Consider the following 20,827-nt stretch of genomic DNA (forward strand, 5'->3'; position numbering starts at 1 on the left):
GAATTTCACAATGCCTAGATTGCAGATGTGCCCAGCCTCGACTACCTAATGGGATTCTGCCGCCGAGGCCGCCATCCCAGCCCCTGGGGCTCCATCTTCAACTCCCCTGCCTCCTCTTCCCTAGGTTTTCATTGGTGTTCGATATGTGAGGGTTGCTCTAAACTCTTGTGAGCCTTCCAATAACTATATATAGCGCGGGTAATTAATACAGGGCTTGCCGGGCTCTAGAGATGATGGGGGGGGGGGGGGAGAGTGGAGACCGTGCTGCCCATCCTCAGGTTGGCCCCAACACAAGGAAATCCTCCATGGCTATTTCCTGAAAGCAAGATTGGTAATGTCGGTTTGTAATGCGCCACACACGCTCACATCCTCAGCCACCATGCCCGGGCCTCCCCACCCCGCACTGCCCCTGGAAGTGCCCAGTGCTGCAGAGAAGGCTGGCTGCTTCCTCCACATAATGAGGGAACAGCGGGATGCCAGGCGCTTAGAGAGATCTGCCTGCTCTCCTCTGCTCAGTTCTGCCACCAGAGACCTCTCTGCCTGTCGTATTCTGATTCCGCCAACGCAAAACCACAATTGGGGGAAAATCACCCGCTTCCTTTATGTCAGGGAAAGTAAGACACAAACAGACTTCATTTGGGAGTGTGGCCTTTCTTTGGGGAGTTGGTAGTGAATATGAGCCCTCCCTGGAGGCTGTGCCCCAGCTTTTCATACACTCTCTGCCCCCAGCTTCCTTGGCAGGAACACTGGAGTTTGGGGGCCCAGGAAGAACCTCGTCATTTAGAATGCCACACTGTCGATGCTCCATTTGTACATTATATTTCATAATTTTTCAAAGCCGCTTCAAGTCACATCTTCTGGTAAAGTTGGGCAAACGGGCTTTATCATCTGAGCTTAGCACAGGGGAAACTGAGGACTCAGAAGGTCAGGTCACGTTCACTTTGGGGGGGTCGGGTTCCTTTTCTGGGGCCTAGACCACATCACTCTTCTTTTCTGTTACTTTATTGCTTTGGGGTGTGGCAGAGGAGGGAACTGCCCCCACAGCAATAGCATGGCATGGGTTGTTACGGCCAAGGGGGCTGCAGGGGGTTCTAGTTTGGGTCTCAACCCAGCTGTGGCTGCAGAGGGGAAAGACTGGGCTTGATACCGGCTGGCACGGGGCCCTCTGGAACTGGAGAGGCAAGGACACATCCCCATACGGTCGTTTGCCTGCCGCCCATGTGAGGAGCAAATGGATACGGAGCTCTCCATGTGTGAGTACAGGAACACACTCTGTAGTCAGAAGACCCTGCCTTCTTCTTTTCCCCCAATAAATGATTGCCTTTTCCTCAATTTATCCACACTTGAAACCCTCAGAAGAACTCAAGTCCCCGGCCAGTTTATCAGGGTATCAGTCTGTCATCTAGTTACGGCCCAGAGTGGCTGTGGCCACTTCCAGGAGATGCCTGAGAGCAAGGGCAGCCTGAAAAAAGCAAGGGTTCAGGACCCTGGACAGCACCGTGTACCCTGAGGCATACACCTGACAGATCAGCTAATGACTCCGGAGGCTCACTCTCCTGCTGAAACATTTTCACTGGATCCCAAACCTGACCGTTTGCCCCTTGTTTGGATTCCTTCTTACATTCCCAGTAACTTCCTCAAGTCTGTGCTCCACGGTTGTGCTAAGATTTGGGGACCTTCCCAGAGGCCGCGGCGTTATCTGGTGGCAGTAGCCACAGCCCATGAACCATGTCCTCGCTAAATCCACCACACTGGAAATGCATTTGGAGTCCATCCCGCCTGCCCACCGCAGATTTTCCATATCCTGGCAATTGGAGCATGTTAAGGACCAGATATAGCTGTCGGGTCTGATTTCTTAAATCAAGATTTGTTTGGAAGGGGATGGCAGGAGGGAAATGGGACTGCCTAGCCTGGAGGGGAGACGGAGGAAAGACACCAGGGCCCTGGAAATTCTCTCTCTCTCTCTCTCTCTCTCTCTCTCTCTCTCTCTCTCTCTCTCTCTCTCTCTCCCATGCTGCATTTTGGGCAAGAGCCAAATCCCAGTCAGTGAGTTGGGCTCAGGGGAGGGAGGGACTGCTGGGTGGTTAGCTAGGGAGAGGCAGTGCCAGGCAGCAAACTGCACAGTGCGGAGTCTGTGTGAGTAAAGTCAGGTGTTGACTTGCTCAGAACGTGTTGCTTATGTTTCATTTCATTTTCTCCCGGGTGCTCAGCTGTTCTTGTCACATCACATACAGTTACCACCCCATTGATCCCGACCCTCCTGCAGCGTACCGTCCATTCTACAGAGAAACACAACGCCGGGGACCCCCAGCACTTCCCTGTAGCCTGCTGAACTCAAGGGCAACCCGAGCGAGTGTTCATGTGCCAGAGGTGACAAGTGCATGACAGTTTTGAGGAGTGGAAGTTAAGTGTTGGGACAGTACAGAAGAGAGGGTGTTTGTAAACAGTGCGTCATGAGCGAGGTCTACGTAATAGATTGCCATGTAGTCAGGGCAGGGCCCCTGACAACATTTTTTCTACTTTCAACTACAGTTTTTGGGGGCTTGGGAGGTGGGAACTCTGAGCGGGGACTGGAGGAGTGTAGAGGGCAGAGGCAGAATCAAGGCGAATCAGAGACTTGTGTTGCATTTAATATCAATTCATTTCAAGACTGCTGACACAGCGCATTTCACGGTCCAGGATTTACGGTGCTCTCAGACCCACAGACTCAAAAAAAAAAAAAAAAAAAAAAAAAAAAAAAGAAAGAAAGAAAGAAAGAAAGAAATAAAGAAAAAGAAAAAGAAAATACAAAAGAACTTTCTAGAAAAAACAACTTGCCACCTTCAAAATATTAAAAAAATGTAACACTCCTCCCCCACACACACACAGAGATTGCGACGTCAGTGTTCTCTCATCTGGTTAGGGACAGTGTCGTTATATAATAGTCACACCCCACGCCCCAGCAGGACACTTCTAGGTAGACTTTATGCGGTGCATAAATGACTTGTGCGAGCATACGAGGAAAGAGCAAGGGGTCCGCTGACTTCAGAGGAGGGGGCCTTCTGTCTGTCTGCACCCCTTTCCCACAAGGACAGGGCTGTGCTCTCAGGGAAGAGCCCAATGGAAGATTCCAGCCCCAGACAGGGCGCGCACACCCTCCCTTTTCTTTCCCTCTCTCCTCCTCTCCTCCTCCCTCCTCCCCTCCACCTCTCCCTCTTCCTTTTTTCCCCCTTTTTTCTTTTTTCCCTCCGTTTCCTTCCTCCCCAGCCACCGTTTTTGGCTTCCCCCTGCTCTGTTTGTCCCTCTCCTCAGCATCCCCAGAGCTACTGCTTCTCTCACCAAAGTAGAGTCCCCTCTTTTACCCCAGGAGCAGAGGAATGGAGTTGCAGGAAGTTCCAAAGAGGGGTGGTCTCTGTGGGGAGGTCTCTCCTTGGGAAGGTAATCTCCCAGAGCCATCTTCATAGCATCCCTGGGACCCTTCCCCGTCACCCCAGCAATCGGAGGCCTCTGAAGCCAGGCTGGGAGGAGTCACAGAGTAGGGCAGCCACAGGACAAGATGGTGGTCACCCACAGTGGCGATCTGAGGCAAGTCTGAATCTCTTTTCATTTACAATAGAAAGAAGAGCATTTAGAATCTTGGGAGTTGCCTAGAAGCCAAACCACTGCAGGAGCAGGCGGGGCGGCCGAGTCCCACGCCGCTCCAGCTGTTCTTTAGAAACTGGTCTGGACCAGAAAAGCCTGCTGTCTTAATTCAAAAAGTCGAAGCGGAAACAGCAACCTGCCCCTGAACTAGGAAGTGAAGTGTGTGCCTGGGAGGTGGGAGGGCAGCAGAGCCTGTTCTTAAGGCTTCGGCGCGGGGAGGGGTTGCCACCAGGTCGTCACATAGCATGTTAGGATCTGGTGACCTGACACCCAGTGTGCTGGTACACACACGGTGGGAAGTGAACACACGCCCCCGCTGTGCAATTCCAGAAGCAAAGAGAATGGCTTTGGAAGCAAAGGTCCCTGGGGCGCCACTGCCCTGGTAGGGCACCATCAGGCAATGCCCTGCAAGAAGGAGCCAGCTCTGTACAAAGGGGGCAGCACACTGAGGATCAACTGTAGGCAACGGTGGGCTTGAGTCGCCTCTCCCTCTAACTGCTCTTTCAAGGGAAGACAGGTCAGGAACGCTGCATAGCTAGTGTGGCCCTAGGCAGGGGAGCAGGAGGTGGGATCTCGGGCAGGGGTGGGGGGGTGGGGGGGGTGGGGAGGGTGCTAGTTTTGGTTTCATGACTTGTGGATTAACTGCCTGAGGGTGGGGCACTTCTTGCTGACAAGGGTTTGCGGGTAAGGCACAGAGCTTAGTGGTCAGTGCTGGCATTTCCCTCCGCAAGGTACCAAGAAAGCTCTGCTGTCACTTGGTCATCATGTCAACCTTTCTGGCTGAGGAGCGTTCCTGGCACAGAGCCACATACTACTATCCTGGGTCTCACTGAAGAAACCATCTCAGGCCTGAACTATCAGAAGTCACCAGCTCAGAGTCCAAGGTACTCACAGGTGACTCCTCTCTTCCTGGCTGCTCACAAAGCAACCGCTGTGCTGTGTGCCTGGCTCAGCATTCAGGGTCAGCCAGGCCACTGCCCATACTCAAGTACCCTGAGGAGCAAGGGGTAGGAAGGTGAACAGTTTTCCTCAAAATGGGAGAAGTTGGAGGCCTGTGGCACGTATGTCCTCCAAACGGACAGCACGGTGATGTGGAGTCAATGGCAGAGACAGACAGAAGTAAGCAGATTGTCCCCATACTGGTGGCCCCATCTATGGGGCAGGCTCTGTGCCTGGGGCGATATGTAGGCCAGGGGACCATTCTACAGGATAAACTCCCAAGGAGGCCCAGCTACTGTTGTCACAATGATGCTTGTGCTGTGGTCTGCCTGCTGTGGTCAGCTCTTTCTGGTCGCCAGGACACCATTGCTAGGCTCTACAAAAAACAAAAAACAAAAACAAAAACAAAAAAACAACCCGAGACTGACAGCACAGGGCTGCCACAGCTGTGGGCTAGTCCTAACACCAGCAGCACTTCAGGGAAGGACCATATTTGGAGAAAAGGGTCCTCAAGTAGGTGATTGGGTTAAAATGAGGTCAAGTGGAGTAGGCCTGACCCACGGCCACGAGGAGCTATCAAGGCCTGGACACACACTGATGCCAGCCACATGAGCGCACGGAGAGCTGGCCATGGAGAGAGACTGCCGCCCACTCTCAATATCTGCTCAGCAGCCACTTCAAGACTGCACACAGATTTTTATTTATCCGGCCTCAGAGGGAGCCAACCCTGCTGACACCTCCATCTTGAGCCTCCAGCCTGCAAAATGGAGAGAATAAATGTCTGCCACTTGAGCCACCCAGGCCGGAGCACTCTGTTAGGGCAGCGTAAGATATGGATACAGTCCCCAGTTGGCTCGATGCTGCTCTCGGGCGCGTACCACCGAGAGCCAGGCAGAGCGGGGTGGGATGGGAACGGAAGCCACGCTCCAAGGAGAGGCCGTAAGTCACTTTGCTGACCCGCAGGCCTGGCTTCTAACAAACATGGCTTTCCTGTCCTCAGGACAGTGAGATAAATGCAGGCATCCTGGAGAAAGGAAGACAGAGAGAGGTGGGCGAGTGGAGCCCGGAGGAAGGGGACAGGGCAGCTGGGGTCTGCCTAAACTGACCGGGAGACAGCGTCTCCCTCAAAGGCTACGGTTGTCACAACGATGGTTGTGCTGCGGTCTGCCTGCTGTGGTTAGCTCTTTCTGGTCGCCAGGACACCATTGCTAGGCTCGAAAGAAAAAAAAAACAACCAAGACTGACAGGTGCCAAGATGTACCTCACAGGCTGGTGCTCAGAGACCCCATAAGGGTCTGGCCCTGCTCATCACAAGGCACCCACAGAGCAGACAATGGGGGGATGCCAGAGGAGGGGAAACAGCGATGTGCATCCGCCGGGGAGCAAATTTCCAGATCAGTTGTTTTCAGCTGGGTCCAGATGGATGGATAAAACACAGTCTATGCCTGGCAGCCTTTCTCCTCACAAGTTAGGGTGGGGTGGGGTGCGGGGAGCTCACGTCCGTTAACAGGTGAAGGGATAAACCAGTAGTGCCCAGCCTGTTGCCCACAGATTGTGAGAGAGTACATATGTTTATTTTGTGTGACACTGCAGTGTGATGTCAGCTATAAGCTTCATGCTAAGAACTGTACAATAGAAAAGTCTCGAGCTGGGGAGGTGGCTCTCGATGAAGCGCCTGCCACACACGTGGGAGAACTGGGGTTCAGATCCCCAGAACCCACCTAGATGCTGGGTGGATGTGGTAGAGGACAGAGTTAGGGGACCCCTGGTGCAAGCTGGCCAGTTAGATTAGCCTTATCCATGAGCTCTGGGTTCAGAGAGAGACTCTGCCTAAAAGAGCAATCAAGGAAGGCTCCCGGTGCCCGATTTGAGCCTCTACACACACAATACACAGGTGCGCTTGCACACGTACATGCTCCTACACACGTATGCTGAAAGATCTCAATGTTGTAAGCAAGTTTATGCCTCTGTATTGGGCTATGTTGATAGCTGTCCTGAACCACGTGTGGCTGATGGGCCTCAGGCTGGGCACCCCTAGTAAGATGGAGTCTCATCTACCATTGAAAGGAAGCTATCTGACATGATTGCACTTCTAGAAGATTCTAAAGAAGCTGGGATCTCGGAGGCAGAGCATAGCTGATTGCCAGGGCTGGGATAAGGGTGAGACAGGGGTTGGTGTTTAATGGGGAAAGCTTCACTTTTCTGTAAGTGGCCAATAGAGGAGGCCAGTGGAGGAGGTCAGTGGAGGTGGCCAGTGGAGGTAGCCATGTGACAAGGTGTGTGTCTGTCTGTCGGTGGCGAAAAAGTCAACAGGCCAGGTTGCTGTGTGCAGGTAAAAATAAAGCTTAAAAAGCCTGTTTGTCTGCTGGGTTCCCCTGGACTAGGCAGTAGACAGCCATCTTCCAGAGAGATGCTACAGATGAGAAACCAAGGCCAGGGGATTAAGTAAGCCGCTCTCAGGTCAACACCAAGTCAAGAGTTTGCCCTTGGTGGTCCCAGCATCCCTTGGGTGCTGGCGTATGACAGAAGGAAGACGTGCCTCCTACCAAATTCTGAGCTTCCCTTGCCATGGAGGTCACTTTGGCTTGCAAAGAACATAGTAAAACAGCGGACAGGGCTGGTGACAGTGGGGGGCCACTTTTAAAACAAGGTTGCATTAAAGATCAATTTGTAGATGTGTCAGCTGTACTGACCTTCACTGAGTGGGAGGCTCACATCTGTGCTGTACGAATTTCAATCCAGCAAATTATGCTTAAAACACATATACCCCAGACTGAATGTAAACACAGCCGAGACCTGGCTGCAGCCACCACCTGCAGGGAGTGTGGTTACATAAACGTGTGCTGAGACTTCACTCAGAGCGCAGTCTACAGAGGCAGGGCTACCCTGAGGGCTTTCAGCTGGATTTGGGGATCCACCTGCTCAGCGGAAGCTGATGACCTCACACTCTGGCTGCACCACGACCAAATGCAAAGCTGCAGGCACTAAGCTGCCCACTTGGGGTTGGGTGCCTCAGCCAATGCTCTCTTCCGAGAGGTTCCTGGTTTTTCTCATTAAGTGATAAGTCACATGGGCTGAGGCCACTGACCGGCCCAACAACCTCATCAACATCTATTTCCCTTTATCTTTGGGAAGGACTATACACATGTGTATCTGAGAGTATAAGCATGTGGGCACACATGTAGGCAAGCGTGTGCATGTGTATCTATGTGTGAACCCGTGCTTGCAAGTGTGTGCATGCCCGATTGTATGTGTGTATGTTAGTGTACATGAACACATCCCACACGAGCATCTTGGGCACTGGGGAAAGACCTCCACGGAGGAAAGGGAGGGCTCTGGAGATGGGCAAAATCACTCTGCAGTGGGCATGAGAGTGGAGAATTCATGCACGTTGTAAGCTTTAATGCCCTGAGAAAGTCTATTTTCCAATGATTTTGAAAGATACACACACAGAGAGAGAAAGTTCCAGGATCGACAGGGCTACATGGAAAAATCCTGTCTTGAAAAACAAAACGTGGTGTAAAATTTGGAGCCGGTCAGTGTCTAACGCCTCTGTACTTCAAAATAGGCCTGGAAGGGTTGGCTATGGGATGGCACTGGGCAACAAAATAACAGAAGCGACCGTGAAAGCAGCAAAGCAAAGCAAAGATGAGATACACGTGGGACTATATTCTCAGGAGACGTCTCAAGGGCTCAGAAGGAGGCAGTGGGGGGGCAGGGGGGGGAATGCCCGGGCCGTGACTGCGGTGCGACTGTTTGCTTCACCTGTCTACATTTTCTAAGAAAAACCTCAATTATTTCTCTTCTTCAGTCGTAGTGAAGACATGTGAAGGGTTAACTTTCATTTAAAGAGACAGTAATCCTCAGGGGCTGAAGGGATGTACTGCTCTTCCCGAGGGCCCAGCTTTGGTCTCCATCACCCAATGTAGGCTCATGACACCTGTAACTCCAGCTCCATGGGATCTGACACTTCTGGCCTCTGCAGGCCTGCACTTAGCTACATACACTCATAGACACACAGACACGCAGATGCTTAGAACAATAAAAATAAGCCTTAAAATTAAAGATAATAAAAGGCTGGGCGCGGTCATGATGCTTTAAACCCAGCACTCAGGAGGCGGAGGCAAAAAGAAAAGAAAAGTAATAGAAAAAGGGCAGCCATCGTGTCAGAGGTCTCCAGGTCTCCGATCTCAGGGCAGGCTGGGTTAAGGTCATCAGAGGGCAAGAATGAGGGACACACACTGAAGGTCCAACCATCCGGTGCTACACTCCACAGCTCTTGGAGTATGATGACGCTCGGTGACAACCAGGAGAGTGCCCTACGGTAGGAACCGTGTTCTCGAACAAGATCCGGCCAGCACTCTGAGCCACAACTACACGAGAGTTAGATCCCTTACCATGCCTGTGGTTCAGACATGGAGTTGCTCCACTGCACTGTCCTTGGTCTCAGGGGACAGCTCAGGACAATCCTGCTGGCAGGTGCTCTCCAGGGGAAGGCAGCGGCTCTGCCTAGGCAAGAAGCATCACTCTAGCCGCTTTTCATCAATCACTTGTCAACCCTTCCTAGTATTGGCTCTGATGGCTCAGATGTGTGAGGCAGGGACCGGTACAGGGCTCTTGTCAGAGTGTGTTGGGGTGGGGGAAGCAAGACCTGGCCAAGCCCCGCCATCCTCGCTATCATGAATAGCAGCAACCAGGGGTCAGTTTGAGCCTGTCACCCTCCTGACTCCGCAGAACAGAGACAGATAGGAAACACTAAGGCTATTCCCAACAGAATGAGAAAAAGCCAGTTACTCAGCGCTGCCCAGAGGCACCTGGTTTGGGTTTCAGGAAGCGGAGCTCTGCAGCTGCTCTGTAAGGGATGGCTGGGCTCACACTTTCTAAGAGCAGACAGAACACAGCTAAGGTGGGTTTGGTGACCAAGCAGCACGATCCGTAACACAGGAAGATGCATTCAAAACACCTCTCATGGACTCTTTCTCCTCTCCCTGGCCCTGCCTCCTTCTCACTCAGTCTGGGTGGGCCAGGCAAGGCCCAGGGCAGACGGCAAAGCTCTGAACTAAACAAACTCTTCAAAGGCCAGGGAACCTCCGATGAGCCATTTTTCAGACTTCTACTGAGTGAAGCCTAAAAGGCATTCTCTCCGCCTAGGGCAAACAGCCTCCCCCCAAGGAGGCAACAACAGTCATCAGAGAGTACACAGACCAGCTAACTGTCTGGTGCCAATCTGCTGCAGAAGGTGGGGTCCAGCCCCGCGCAGTGGCTCAGTAGGCCAGCAACTGGAAGACACCTGCATTTTCCCACAAGAGCCACCCCATAAGAGCTCAGCCAGGGCTCCCCATTTCTTCAAAGCAACAATATCCATGAAGCCTGACTTCATTTCCAGGAAGAATCCGAGCAACACAGGTTCATGCTCTGCGGGGCATTCCCTGACATGGAGCCTGCAGGACAGGGCTCTGGGCCCAGGGAAGCCAGCCGTGAGCTCTGTTGTCAGTCATGTGCTGGGCGGCCATGACCTTGCTGAGCTTGGGGAGAGCATCTGTGCACATAAGAGCCTGGGCATCAGCAAGACACTCCCTTGACCAGAGCAGGGGCATGAAGAGAGAACACACAGCCGGGGCAGCCTGCGCTCCCTGCACAGCACCCTGGGCAGACCCGAGTCCCAGCTGTTGACACTCAGCCGGTCATGAGAATTGTTGCAAACAGAGCTGTCCTGGCCATTGCCTGAGCTCAGAGAGCGTTTCCCTGGCCCCAGCTCAGCTCCTGGCCCTCTGCTCTCTCTTCACTAGTATCCCCAGACCGTCAACTCAATCCAAATTACCCTGACCATAGGAGTGGGATAGGAGCCGAGCGAGCCCTTGCCGAGGCCATGCAGGGCCCCCCTGTGCATTTTCCTGGACGCTGACACCAATGCTAATGAACTAGACGGACGGAAAGAATTACCTGAAGAAGGTTCCCAAGGAAAGACGCCCCTCCTCATAACAACCCCCCACCTGAGCCAGCACCTCTTTGACTCTCAGCTCCGTGGAAACCTGGCACACGTTTGCCACAATAGGTCTCAAGACCCACTATCCGGGGCTAGGGTATCCGGGATGGAGAAGGAGGAACAGCTTGGTTTCTCAGCACTCTCATCTTCTCATCTTCCCATCTTCCCGGGGGGGGGGGGGGGAGGGGGCTGCCCACCAGCCACACCTCTCGGATAGCCTGGGAGATCCATCCCTGGCCCTCCCCTCTGTGGAAGCTTTGCTTTGCATATATTAACCGGCTTTCTCTCCTGGCATTCAGAGTAGCGAGGAAACCTCCGCCAGGACTATTCATAGGCCAGGGGCAATCCCCAGGGAGAAGAAAGAGTTTGTAGCCACAGCACAGGTGCCAAGTGTGACCAAGGTTCCCAGCTGGCCCAAGCCACACCGGGGGAGTGAGGGTGGGCGCTCCTGGCCAGAGTGGGAGCCCATCTTCCCTCCTGCTGCGCAGCCTGGAAACGTGGACCACGCTCTCCGCTGCCTGCGTGTGGGCCCCTGGGGCCCCCGGCTAGGAGCAGATCTGTGGTCATACGGTGTGAATCCACCCTAGGTCAGACCTGGAGGGAGCCAGGGGGGAGGAGGGGGAGGGCTTGGCGCAGTGACACGGAATATAAATGACTCTTGTAAACAGAGTTTAATAAAAAGGCAGTGAGGGAATTTATGAGCAACCCAAGGATAATTAAAATTATTTATCTACTTACCTCCCTTGCTGGCTGATCAGTCTATTAATTATCTATTATGTACACGCTGATTTGCATTTTAGTGTGGGGAGGGCTAAGGGCAGGTGAACAACACGGTAAGGGTGGGGAGAGGTTGGATCCACACGGCGAGGACAGTACGGACACTCCTTTGGGCAGAGCGCGGCCCCCCTCCGACGACCCCCATTCTCACATCACCTGCCCTTCCTCCCCCTGCCCACGCGGGCCACCCTTGGCCACTGAGAACCAGCGTCACATACCTGTTTGTAGAACGGGCCAGTCCTGGGACAGGTTCCTGCCAAAGAGGCCCGCGGGCCAGCTCTGGGGAAAGGCTGGCGGAACGCCCCTTGGTACTTCTGACTTGACGCTGCATTTGAAAAGGGAAACAAGAGAACGAAATCATTTCAATCTCCTCCGATATCTGGGGGACATCAGACATTGCTCTGCGTTCCTGATTAAAAATACCACAGGGCGGTGGGGGGACCGTGCCTTTTGAACGCTGTGAATGAGGAAATACGGGGAGAGAGGGGGTGTAGCCAGGTGCTTGCTGGGCAGCCATGGTTCTGGAAGGCGAAGGTGACGGCCGCAAGATGACCATGGATCAGAAGGTGACAGTAGGATGAGCTGACAAAGGGGGACCGCTGATGGACGGCCCCTCTGACCTGTCTCCCTCAGGGACCCATTCTCCTTTCCAGTGGCACAGCCCTCAAGAGGCTGTGTCCTCAGTGTCACCTCCACTGCCAGCCTTTGTTCCTAAGCACTGAGCTCAACCTCAGTGTCAGTGTCATACCCCCCAGGGACGACCAGGCTTATGTAGGCCATCCCTAGCAGTGATGCCTTGGAGCCTAGCCAGGTTGTCCTGCCATCTCAACCTGCTAGAGTCCTCTCCAGGTAGCCACAGACACGCTGCCTTTATACCGAGCTGCTTCTCACAGCTGACAGTGCAGTGTCTCTCACAACGGCTCTGAGCCAGGCATTAGAGTGTGGGGCCGACTCCAGGGAGACCTAGGCCCTGCCTCTCTGCAGTGGGTTGACACAGGCGTTCTCTGTATGTGGTGAATCCCCTCCCCCAAGCCATGGGATGAATTCCCAAGGCCCGACTTGAGAGCGGCCTGTTTGGTGAGGGCCTAAGAGATGATTGGCTGTGAGGGTGGCACCTCTGTGGGGTTGGTGCCCTTGTAAGCAGCCTCCCCTGCCCTGCATGTTAGGATAAGCTTGATATGAGGTCTGCCCACACCTTGAACTTTTGGTTTCCAGTCTCTGTAACTCTGAGAAGCAAATGTGCGTTCTCCGTGTGCCCATGGCATCTCACCAGAGCGGTCCAGATCTGTCATTCTCAAAGCAGCTAGCTGGTGATGGGTTAGACACTTGCAAGTGGGAAGGGGTTTTGCATAACAAGCAGCCTCACCCAAATTGTGGGCTCTTCCTTGTTCCGCCTCTCCTGAGCCTTCCTTACCCTACCTGCACTGCCTCACCCGGCCTGACAAGCCAAAGTGACCTCAGGGCCTTTGCACATACCGTCCCACTCTGCAATGCTCTTCCCTGACAATGTCCCCTTCCTCAGTCAGGTGTCCTCTCTCGCAGGAGCCTCTTTTAATTTGTCCTCCGAAGTCTGACTCTGCCTTTTGTGCTCTGTCATCTCATGGCCCCATGTCACCACCATGGCAGGTTAGCATGGACACCTAAACCTGACAGCTTCCTAGCAACGCACCAGGTGACTCCACATGCTCAGAGCCTAGGATAGCACCCACATGCAGCTCAACACATGATGGATACATGCATTCCCTCATGGACATAACAGAACAGGGACTCAAGGTGGGTGCAGATAGCACAGCTCACTCTCAGGTGACAGGCGCCTTCCTGGGATGGTGACACTGGGATGACAGCAGGCTGCCAGTAGGACCTTTTTTTCTACAGAACAGAAGCTGGGAAAGCCTTGGCCCCTATAGGAAGTAAACCCCAGGGGGGCTCTCTGGAACTTGAGTACTTGAGATTTTATTGGCCCAATAAACTGTTCCTGCAGCCTGGAGTCTTCCCTGGTCGGAGTGTAGGGAAAGGGGCGAGTGCTCTGTGGCCTCTGCAGTCCCCACAGTGTGACCTGATGACAAGCCATCACAATGGACCCAAGGTGCAACTTCAGCACAGAATGCTGCAGGGGGGGAGGGGCACCCCAAACACACAGCCTGCACTTTGTTAGCACCTGAGAGCCCAGTATAGATGACTTCGCAGCTCCGCTTTCCCGGCTGGCACAGGCCAGTTTGCTACAGCCAACTCCCAAGAGCTCCGTCTCCTACTTCTAAAACGCATGCTGTTACATGGCCACACTGGCTGTCTTGGGGCTGGGGCAGCAGGGTGAGAGAAGGCTGGTGCTGACTCCAAAGAGGATTAGGGCTTGGTGTGCGGGGTTCCATGTAGCATATGTTACTCCATCACCTTAGCATGGGTCCTCACCCTAAGACTCCCGGCAGGGCTCAGGAGGAGCCATGCGAGGCTACAGCCAGTACTATCTTGTCTGGATTTAGAGGACAGAGGGAGCCTTGAGGAGGGGGTGCCAAGGGGTCCTGCCTCTTCCTGATAGGAAATATAAGGCCGTGGAATGCTAACCACCTTGGACCACAGGAGGCCAGGCCTGCAGTTCTGATGTCAACATCACATGTCCTGAGCCCTGGCTCCTACCATGAGCTGCTTAGGAAGAGGGTGTGCAGGAGCCGTGTCTTAGCCTCCTTGCGTGCTGCTGTGGGAGTGACACCTCAACCTGGAGAGCAGAGCCTGCTTTCACCTTCCCGAGCCCGCCACACACCCCTTGGCCACATACCCTGCCCACCCACCCATATGCAGGAGTCACTGTGCAAAGCTAGGTGCCCTGGTACCTTGGTGGGGGCTTGATGCCAGGACCTCCAGGGCCATCAGAATCTGAAAACGCTCAACACCCTAAGATGTCGAGGTATAATGCTTGCATAAAACCTATGGACACTCTCCCATATACATACATGTGCCAATTTCCATTATATCTTATTTATTCTGTGTAGATGTGGGTACGGATGTGTGTGCCACAGCACGTATGTGGAGGTTAGGGGACAACTTGTGGGGGTCAGTTCTCTCCTCCCATAATGTGAGGCCTGGGAATCAGACTCAAGGCCTCTTTACTCACAGAGCTATCTTGCTTACTCTCTTCCACATACTTACTTGTTTACCTGTTCTTCACTCACTCACTCACTCACTCACATTTGGTGCGTGTGAGGGGCGCATGCAGTGTATATGAATTCATTTTCCTGAGCGTCCCATGCAGAGCCAGAGGTGACAGTGAACATCTCTGTCCGATGTTCTCTACCTCACCCTTTGAGACGGGGTCGCTTACTGAACCTGGAGCTTTTCTCTGTTTGTCTGGACTGGACGGCGAATCCCTGCAATTTTCTTGTCTGCCACTTCTAGCACTGGGCTTACAGGCACGTACCCCACATCCAGCTTTTTTTTGTGTGGGCGCTGGAGATGTGGATTCAGGGTTTACTCTGCCTTACCGGCGCGTTCCCCGCTGAGCTCTCCCCAGCCTCCCAATGGACTGTGAACCCTCACCAGGCCACTTAAGAAACCGACGCAACGCAGTGCTTGTGAGTAGCGGAACTCTGCATTGTTTAGGGATGTGATGACAAGGGGGAAAAAAAGGCCTGTGCACACTCAGGATAGATTTTTCCTGAATATTTCCATCTGTGGTTGCTGGAATCTGCAGATGTGAGTCCACAGATGGAGGAGCCCGACTCCTCTCCTGGGATTGTTGCCAGAGTCTGCGGTTCTGACAATCTGAGCTGGGGGCTCAAGGGTCAGGCCATCTTGGAAGGCAGTGAGACGTCACAGCTCCTAAGCAACGTCTCAGCCACAGCCGCAGAGGCTTGCATGGAGGCCACAGGTAACCAGGCCTAGCAGGAAATCCCTGAATTGTGTTGTTGGCTTTTTTTTTTTTAAAAGGCAGGGCCTCATGTGTCCCAGGCTGGCTTTGAACTTGTTATGCAGTCAACAATGACTCTGAACTTGTGACCCTCCTGCCCCCACCTTCTATGTACTGAGATTAATAAGATAATCTTATGTATTATCATAAATGTTTTCTTAGGACAGTCAGAATCCCCAGGAGCAGGTAGGATCACTGAGCCTCCCCCAAACAGGAATCGGGGCAACAGCCCCCCTCAGCAGGATGCCCTCCTCCCTCCCCGCTCCTGAACACACAAATGTGGGCATGGTTGTGTCAGTGAGGGCGGGACAGCCAGGGATGTACACTAGCTGGTCCACATGTGCGGGGTGGTAGTGGCAGGACCTGGCACATTCTGAGACCAGCCACTCACTGCCCGGTGCACAGGGAGCCAAGTGCCTAGAGTCTAGGAGTCACACTCCAAAACAGCCACATGTCACAAGAATTCAACAGGTCAGCGCATGTTGGCGAAAGAGTGGGCAGAGGGCTATTGCAGGCTTCCAAGGTGGTTGCTGCTGAGCAGCAGGCCTAAGTCATGTCTGCTTGGCCAGAGACACCACAAGCATCACGTCCAGTGAAAGAAGGAAGTTACAGACAGGTGTTGTATGAGTGGCCTTGAAAAGGACGTAACCATTTCCTTTACCATGTAAGGGAAGGTCTCTCTCTCTCTCTCTTCTCCTCTCTCTCTCTCTCTCTCTTCTCTCTCTGTCTCTCTCCCCCTGTGTGTGTGTGTGTGTGTGTGTGTGTGTGTCTGTAATACACTATGTGGATGTATGCACTTATAAGTGTGTGGCCCCCATGCAGCATGTGCGGAGCCCAGTGGTCAACACAAGCACCTTCTTGTCCATGCCCTTCAGCTTACTGTTTGACTGTTCTCACAGCGCCCGGGGCTTGCTGGTTCATCAGGGCTAAGGGGCCAGTGCTCCCCAGGGATCCTCCTGTCTCCACCTCCCCATGCTAGGATTATAGGCACATGGCACTGCCACTATGCCTGGTTTTGGTTTTACTTTTATTTATTTTTTAATGGGTTCTAATGGTTCCATATCAAGTTCTCCTGTGTGCTCGCTCAGCAGCACTTCAGCCACTGAGCCATTTCTCTAGCCCTAGGAAGGCTTGCTTTCTATCTTTTTTTCTTTTCTTTTCTTTTTTTTTCAGGAACAAAAGTAAACAGATACCAAATGTATGCTCTGGGCTGTTCCTGGTTGTGGGGGAGTATGGGTTCAAAGGAGATTGGAGTTTGTCTGTGGCTCTTCATTTCTTCTTCATGACTCTAACAACTGGGCATGGGAGCTCATGCCTGCACCTTCAGTGTTTGGGATGCTGAAAACGGAGAGCCAAAAGGTAAAGGGCAGCCCGGGCTGCACAGGGAAGCCCTTCTGTTACGTCTCCCCACCCCCGCAAGGAAAGGAGTCAGGGCTGGACAGCTGACATGCTCACGTGTGTGTTGCAGGAGGAAGAGGACGCAGGTTTGTGATGTCTTATATTAATTATCAGCTTCCCGCCTATTTTGATGACTGTGGGGTTAGACTACAAGGCTTTGGGGGAGCGTGTAGGGCTTGCTTAGCAGCATGCGAGAGCACTGGCCAGCTCAGTTGAGGCCAGGCAGTGGTGGCGCACGCCTTTAATCCCAGCATTCCTAGGCGGCAGAGGCGGGCAGATCTCTGAGTCTGAGGCTAGTCTGGTCTACATATCAAGTGCTAGGCTAAAGCCAAGGCTATACAGAGTGATCCTGTCATTAAATAAATACATAAACACACAAATAAATAAATAAATGGAGTTTAATGGGTCTGGCTGGTGGTCTAGTGGTCAAGCCACTAGTGATGGGCGTGGCAGTGAGATCTGGGGAGGAGCAGATGATATCTACCTAAGAAGACCTCTTCCTGTTCAAGTGATGGTCCCCAGACTAAGACCACTCCTGCTTCCGGGAGCCCAGCCTCCGTGCCATCTTCCTTGTAGGAGACCCAAGGCCTCAGTCATCTGGGCAGACCCCACCCTCTCACCCAGAACTCCAGACAGTGCTGGGGGGTAGGGTCCTGGCTGCTTTTCCTTGTCAAGCAGAGGTTCTCAAATTCATAAGAAACTGCAGCGCTCTTGCAAAGTGACCCTCTGCCCCATGAGGATGGGGTCCATCTGTGGTAGTATAAGCATCCTGGCGTCCTCTGCAGAATGACCTGTCACAGGAAGCCCTCTGCGGGGCCAGGGATCACCTATCATTCCTGCAGAACCATCCCCTCATGCAATCAAGCCTAGGACCGGCAGCTGCCGGAAACTCGCTCCGTAGCGCCCCCTCCTGGCAGCACCTCAAACCTGCCGGGTCTTTTCCCGCCTAGGTTTAGCCTGAGCCACACAAGCCTGATGCCGGCTTTGATCTCACGCAGCTACACTTCCAGTGTTACAAACTCGCAAAAGCCTCGTGATCAAATTCCAGGTCATTACTCAAGGAAAGGGACCCCTCTGTGGTCGACAGCGGCAGTTTCAAACCAATTAAAATCAGCCCCGCGTTCCTGCAGGCCGCCGCTGTGCCGCCACCCTGGAGGTCTCCCAGGACCCATGCAATGAGCAAGACGCAGGAAATGTTAATGGAGATGCTTAAATGGCACGCCGAGGGGATTCTGGTAAATAAGGCCACTCTACGAGGCTGGGGGAGACGTCTCTGGAGCTTACCCTGGAGGGAACTTCAATAAACACGAGATTGGACTGGAAACAATTCACGCCGCCGCAAGGGGTGGGTCTACCGGCAGAGCAGGGAGGGGCCTTCGGAAGAGAAAAGCTATTTCATTTCCTATTAGCTCCTCTTTGCAAGTGTCTTTGCCCCCTGCTGCTGCCTCCTGAACCTGCCAGGGCCTGACAGCACCCACTGAGCAGGCAGGGAGGACTAGGGTGTAATTTGCCAAGTAAAAATGGGAAGAGAAGGGACGGGACTGAATAGATGAGAGGGGCTCTAGGGACAGCGGAGGCTAAAGGGCTGGGAAAGAGCTGTAACGGGTCCTGAGGGCGCAGAGCGGCGGCGACGGAAGGAACGTCTCTGAGGATGTCGGGAGGCAGTGACTAAGACACTCTGTGTGGGGTACTGTTTAGGGAAGATCAAATGTTTGCTTGTTTTAAATGCTTTTATTGCATTTACCTAGTTGGGGAGGGGCATACACACGGCAGCCACGGCTAAGTGTGGAGGTCAGAGGGCAGCTTGCAGGAGTCAGTTCTTTCCTTCTGTCATGCGGGTCCCAGGGATTGGTGCAGGTCGGTCAGGCTTGGCAGCAAGTGCCTTTACCTCTCTGGCCCACTTGCTTGTTAGTTTTTGTTTGCAGACATGGCTTGCCGTTGTGGCCACAGAATCCTGCTTCAGCTTCCTAAGGGTTGGTATCACAGGTGCGCGTCTCGATGCCTGGCTTTGGGAAAGATCGAGTGCGAGCCAGGAGACCGGTAGATAATGTTCTGGGGACTACGGCCCAGCGTCCTGGCTGGCGAGCAGATGGAAGAAGACGGCATGAGTTGCCAGAAAGCCAATCAGTGCCGTAGCTCTTGCCTTGGTTTCCAGCCTGGGATCACCCTCAGGGTGTATACAGCTCAGGGGTCTGCTTCGTGCACCCACAGAGCTTCCTGATGCCGGAAAGAGAGGAGGTTTTAGTTACGAGGTCAAACCACAGCTCGGGGAACCTGGCCTGGCTAACACTGGTCTGGGCAGCTGGGATGTTCCTCACAGGGCACCCAGCACCAGTCCATACACACCTGCTTTTGATTAGCTCTAAAAGTGAAACGACCGGCCTTGGGACAACAGTGTAGCAGTAAAACTACCAGACATCCAACGGAATGTGAAATTTTAGATAAGCTAAAATAGCACCTGATAGTTTCAATGCAAGTGTGTATTACATACCCTTTGGCATACACTTACACTAACACACACACACACACACACACACACACACACACACACACACACAGTCATGCACTCACACATCCTCAAAGAAAAGAGCTAACACTTCCCAAGGACCAACTGGGGACCTGTCTCTTCACACACACACACACACACACACACACACACCCGGGCTCACTCACCCTCCTCACATCATCCCCATAGCCACCGGGTCATCATTCAGACAGGAAGACTGGCTGCAAATTGCCACTTGTTCAAGGCCACACAGTCAGCATGTGGCCTGGCTTAAACTGCAGACCCAGGCCATTCGTATTCCAAAGCCCCATCCATACACTTTCCAAACCAGACCCAATGCATCAAAACTGGACGCATTTTGCAAACAGAAAGGGCTATAAAGAAGCCACTATCGGCTCAGCTCTCTTCTCAGTGCACTTGGCTCAGCCCCTTTGAACCTTGGAGTAAAGCCACCTCTACTTCAGGTGAAGTCTCTGTCCCTAGACTTGCTGCGTTGGCTTTGCTGGACTGAGGTGCCACGTCCCGAGCAACTGTGCTACCACACCACAGAGAGGCCCTCTGAGCACCCTTAAACTTCAGCTCCCCTAATTAGGTAGATGCAGGAGGTGCCTGCCACACAGCAGACCGGCACTCTTTGATGGAGACAGACAAGTCTCCGTACCCCTGGGGCCAGCTTCTCTGCAGCGAGGAGATTACAGTGGCCTGCAGGCAGACCCCGCTCTGGCTGCGGGCAAGTCCACAAGCACGCCACACATCAACCCCCTCACCTTCCACCCTTAGCTCTGCGAAGACTTTTTCTAGGAATACAAATCAAGCTTATCACTTTGCCTTTTTCGGGAAATGTCTATTTTCTAAATTCCCTCTTTCTAAAATAGTTGTCACAGGGATTGTGACAAAGTCTTCAGCAGGTCATTAGACAGCCATCTCTGGAGCTGGCTGCCAGCTGCTGGTAAGTTTATGCGTCCTCCTCTTTCTCTGCACCGTCAGCTGGAGCCCCTTTGGCAGCTAAGCCCGCTTCCTGCCCGGAGTGGAATAAACGCATTCCAAGTGCAATGATCCTGACGCTTCAGGTGCTATTTGCTTAACCAGCGACCAAGAAGGAGCCTGGGACGTGGCTGTGAGAAAGAGGCCAGCATGGATCATCAAAACTCCAACACAGAAGAGGCTGCTAATCAGCTGTTAAAATCCAGGACACAGAACTGCTGAGGGCGTGAGCAGGGAGCCCCACTAAACAAAAACAGCAAACACTCCATTCCGGGTTTGTAATCAGCGGCCTCTCTCCACGCACCCCCGATGTGGGACGCTTTCCTTGTTTGCCTAATGAGCTTTCACTGGGAGGTTTCATATGAAGAGCTGCGCTTTGGAACCTGGCCCTGCAAGGGGGGACGGGGTAGAGGTGGGAGCAGGGAAGGGAAGCCACCCACTGGATTTTGGCTCTTCCAGGGAGAATGAAGGTTTAATTACAGGCGGGTTGTTGGTTTCCAGGTGACCTACTTCCCACATGGCTCCCCCCACCCCACCCCGCTTTTCTTCCCTGAAAAAAGTTTTGACATATATGAGCCAGAAAGAAAGAGAAGTCACGCAATGTCACCAAAACAGAAAGGGGCTCAGGCGCTGCCGTTCTTGGCGGGAGGGTGGAAGGGCAGAGGTTGAGATGCAGGCAGAGGGAGGCAGGAGAGCAAGGATGGGGGACACTGGT

At 53.2% G+C, this 20,827-nt stretch overlaps 1 protein-coding gene across 2 annotated transcripts in view; it reads right to left on the reverse strand.

Moving 5' to 3' along the window:
• Window positions 1-20,827, reverse strand: part of RBFOX3 (RNA binding fox-1 homolog 3) — a 405,763-nt gene that overhangs the window by 161,776 nt on the left and 223,160 nt on the right. For both annotated transcript variants that reach the window (XM_084749074.1, XM_084749073.1), the window contains exon 3: window positions 11,542-11,648. The gene's annotated coding sequence lies outside the window, so the exon portion shown is untranslated. The remainder of the gene's footprint in view (window positions 1-11,541; window positions 11,649-20,827) is intronic.

Source organism: Acomys minous (assembly GCF_964271855.1).
Source record: "Acomys minous genome assembly, chromosome: 12".
NCBI lineage: Eukaryota > Metazoa > Chordata > Mammalia > Rodentia > Muridae > Acomys > Acomys minous.